The sequence below is a fragment of the Gossypium hirsutum genome, chromosome A08 (genome assembly GCF_007990345.1).
Source record: "Gossypium hirsutum isolate 1008001.06 chromosome A08, Gossypium_hirsutum_v2.1, whole genome shotgun sequence".
NCBI lineage: Eukaryota > Viridiplantae > Streptophyta > Magnoliopsida > Malvales > Malvaceae > Gossypium > Gossypium hirsutum.
Window position 1 is genome coordinate 87330896 of NC_053431.1, and position 3885 is coordinate 87334780.

At 33.3% G+C, this 3885-nt stretch overlaps 1 non-coding gene across 1 annotated transcript; it reads right to left on the minus strand.

Moving 5' to 3' along the window:
• Nucleotides 1-3451: 3451 nt before the first annotated feature.
• On the minus strand, nt 3452-3557 carry LOC121205382 (small nucleolar RNA R71). The gene has a single exon (XR_005900461.1). It is a non-coding gene; the product is annotated as a small nucleolar RNA R71 (small nucleolar RNA).
• Nucleotides 3558-3885: the final 328 nt, after the last annotated feature.

Below are 3885 nucleotides of genomic sequence, written 5' to 3' on the forward strand. Positions count from 1 at the left end.
ATATGAATGAAATATATTTTAGCAAAATTAAACACAATTTGCAACAATTATAACATAAATAAACTAGGACAATTACTTTAATTAAACTCAATTTATTATCAACATGCTTAATAATAATCGGAAAAACATTCCATGGCAACTCGATCTTTCATGAGTTTGGAAACCACGTTAGGTCCTTTCGAAATCCTTTACTTAGTAAATACGCATTTTACTGATCCTTATTTGCTAAGGGTTTCTAAGTATTCATGCGAGGTAACAGGGACGTGTTAAGTTTGAAACAATTTAATCACACAAATCTAAAAACTATGCAGATAATAGAGCTAGTTAGGGTTGTTATGCAACCTGCAATTTAATTGGGTTGGGATCTAAATTGAGCATGCACATTTCAATTATGCATCCACTAGCCATCGTCTATTTAGGTCACTCAGCTAATTCAGGTGCCTTTCAATCACGTATCAATGAAATACAGACTTGATTTTAATTGAAAACATGATTGATTGAGGCACAAACATTATAAGCATGAATCTAATAAATATTATTTAATCAAAGCAATCATCTTAGCTTAAATAAAATTAAGCTAACATTGTTCTAACCAAGAACAAAGAACACATAGCAAACATCTTTAAATTAAATTAAAGAAAAAAAAGATTAAACCCAATTCAGAGTGGTTATCACCTAAGACTCTGACTGACAAGGCTCTTTCGTTCCTTTGCTTCGCTCCTTTGCTGATGGCTCTCCAAGGTGGCCGACCAAGGGTTATTTAAGAGGCTTAAATGCTAAAATATTTATGAAAAGATGATGATAGGCATGAGGAGAAAAGAAGAATGTTAAAAGAATGAATGAGGAATGAGGATGAGGGATGAGGGATGAGGGATCATTAGAAATGTTAGAATGAGGTCTTATTTATAGGTGAGGAGTGGAAACACAAAAAATTACACACTTTTTCATACCCTTTTTAACTTAAATTCATGTGAATTCGGTTAAATTATTGTCGAAAAATAATTAATTTTTATAAAATAATTAAAGTGCACTTAAAATATGAACATTTCAAATTTTAGTTAATTTCATAATTATTTTTGATGAATTTTAGTTATTTTCGACAGGTTTGCACAAAGGGCGAAAAATGGCTCGGCAGACACTACTAGAAGCACAAAACTGAGAAGCAATTTGAAGTATCGAGGCGAACCAAATTTCAGCCTAAGAAGGTCCAAAATTATATGTATTTATTCATAATATAATTAATTTTAATTTATATCCAATTTAATTTGGGTTAATAAATTATGATTAATTGATTATGAAAAGTGGTCCGATTGAACCGAACCAAGTAAACCGAACCGGCCAAGAAAAGAACAGCCCAAAATAGTCCAAGTGGTGACCTAATTCAGCTCATTAGCTAATTATTTAAGCTGCAAAGAAGCCCTCGAAGACTTGTTCAAATTGTAATTAAACCCCTCCACAATTGGTGGCTTTGTAGATTTGCCCCAAGCCATATTTAGCAAAGTTGAAGCCATCAACTTTGCCACATAGGAGGCTGGCCAAGGGGTGGCCCTTTTTTAGCAAATTTTAGCTGCAACATCCAGCTATAAAAACCCCCTTGGCTGATCATTCAACACATCCCTCATTCAAATCTCTTCTCTCACAATTCTTCTTTCATCTTTCACCTTTCCTCTCATTTTCCCATTCAAAGTTCCTTTCTCTTTTGCCGATTAATCCTCTTGGGAAAGGGATCTTCTTCAGATATTTTTGAGTAGCAATTGAGTGTTCATAGCAGCCTTGATCAGCAAGGACAACAAAGAAGGAAGAACGAAGCAACCTAGTCAAGCCATGAAAAAACACTGTATTTGATTCTTGTTCCCTATCTCTTTAAATTTTGTTTTTTTTGTGATGAACATATATATGAATATTTATATTGTTGGAATGGTTAATTTAATCAGCTTAGCTTGAATTTAATTTGTGTTGGGTTGATTGCATTTTGTCCTTTTAAATTATTAAAATTATGTTTATGCTGTTATAGGCCTCGGTAAAATGCTTGTTTGAGTAAAATCATGCCTATGTTTTTCCTGCATTATAATTGTGAGGGAACTAATGAATTAATTGTTTACACGCGTTGAATTGTAATTAATTGACACAATACTTAATCAGTGCATGTTTATTCTTCTAAGGTAGCTGAAGGTTAAATTAGCATTGTATCCGGCGATACACTTGCCTTACATAACTTGCAAGATTATTGTTATTAAACTGTTTCAAGGTAAGGATACCTTGTTATCTCACATAGTCTTTTATGTTCTTATTAGATTTAATTAATCATTTGAATTGACATAGAAATATGCAAATGATTAGTTCAATTTAATGAGTATGTGTGTGCAATAACATGTTTTCTTATTAAAATATGTTTAATCGATTGAATTGACATAGGGATATGTTAAGAGATGAATGGATTTGTGTAAGTGAGTATGTTCATAAGTTAACAAATTATAGAGTTGCCGTGAATTTATTCGTAACAACATAAACATGAGTTTAATAATTCTAAGTTAAAGAAATGTAATTAATCCAACACAATTATGTCATCTTGATTAAATAATATTTTGAAATTGTGAATTAGAACTTTTATTTTTATTTAGTTTAAAATATATTTTTTCTTAATCACCCTTTTCAACACAAGATATTTTTTTTCACCAAAGTGTTTTAAATTGCATTCATAAATAATTCTTTTCACAGTCCCTGTGGGTACGATAACTCGACATTTACTTGTCACTTTATTACTTGTTGCCATTGCGTACACTTGCACATTTTAGTCGTTCCAAGTTTTGGCACCATTTTCGGGGACTGTTTTAAAAAGTCATTATTTGTGAATTTGTTAGTTTTGCATTTTGGTTTAATTTTCTATTTAATTTTTAACTTAATTAATTTTTCTGTGATTACTTCAGGTGTTTATGAGTATTGACCAAATTATTGACCTACTCCTTGTAGACCCTGAGATTGAACAAACTTTTCAACAGCGAAGAAGACAAGCAAGTTAGAGAAGGACCGAAGAGATGAACTTCGAAAATCCAAATCAAGGAAACGAAGCAAACCCTATTCAAAATCCTATCCTTATTGCTGATGATAGGGATAGAGATTTACGACAGTATGGCATGCCTGTATTTCATGATCTTAATCCAGGTATTAGGAGACCCGAAATTGAGGCACAACAGTTCGAGCTGAAGCTAGTCATGCTCTAGATGCTTCTGACAGTGGACCAATTCAGTGGAATGTCTATCGAAGATCCTCACCTACACTTACGACTATTTATGGAGGTGAACGATTCTTTTGAGTTAGTCAGAGTACTTGAAGATGCATTACAATTGAAGCTCAAGCCTGGTTGAACTCGTTGCCACCAAACTTAATTTCCACATGGTAAGAGTTAGCAGAAAGATTCCTTATGAAGTATTTCCCTCCTAGCAAGAATGCTAAGTTGAGGAACAAGATCATACTTTCCAACAAATGGATGATGAGTCCTTGTATGAGGCATGAGAAAGGTACAAAGAATTATTACAGAAGTGCCTTTATCATGGAATCCCAAATTGCATCCAACTTGAGACATTTTGTAATGGTCTCAATGCTCACACGAGGATGGTAGTGGACACTTCTGCTAATGGTGCTGTCCTTTCTAAGTCTTATAATGAGGCTTATGAAATCATTAAGAGGATTGCCAACAACAATTACCAATGCCCAACCAATCGAGCAACATCAGGAAGATGAGTTGCTGGAATACATGAAGTAGACGCTCTTACTTCACTTGCATCTCAAGTATCATCAATATCCTCAATGTTAAAAAATCTTACTACTAATGGGTCTAATAGTCTGGCAGCACAGCCACCGAATCAATTTGAAAGTATAGCCTGT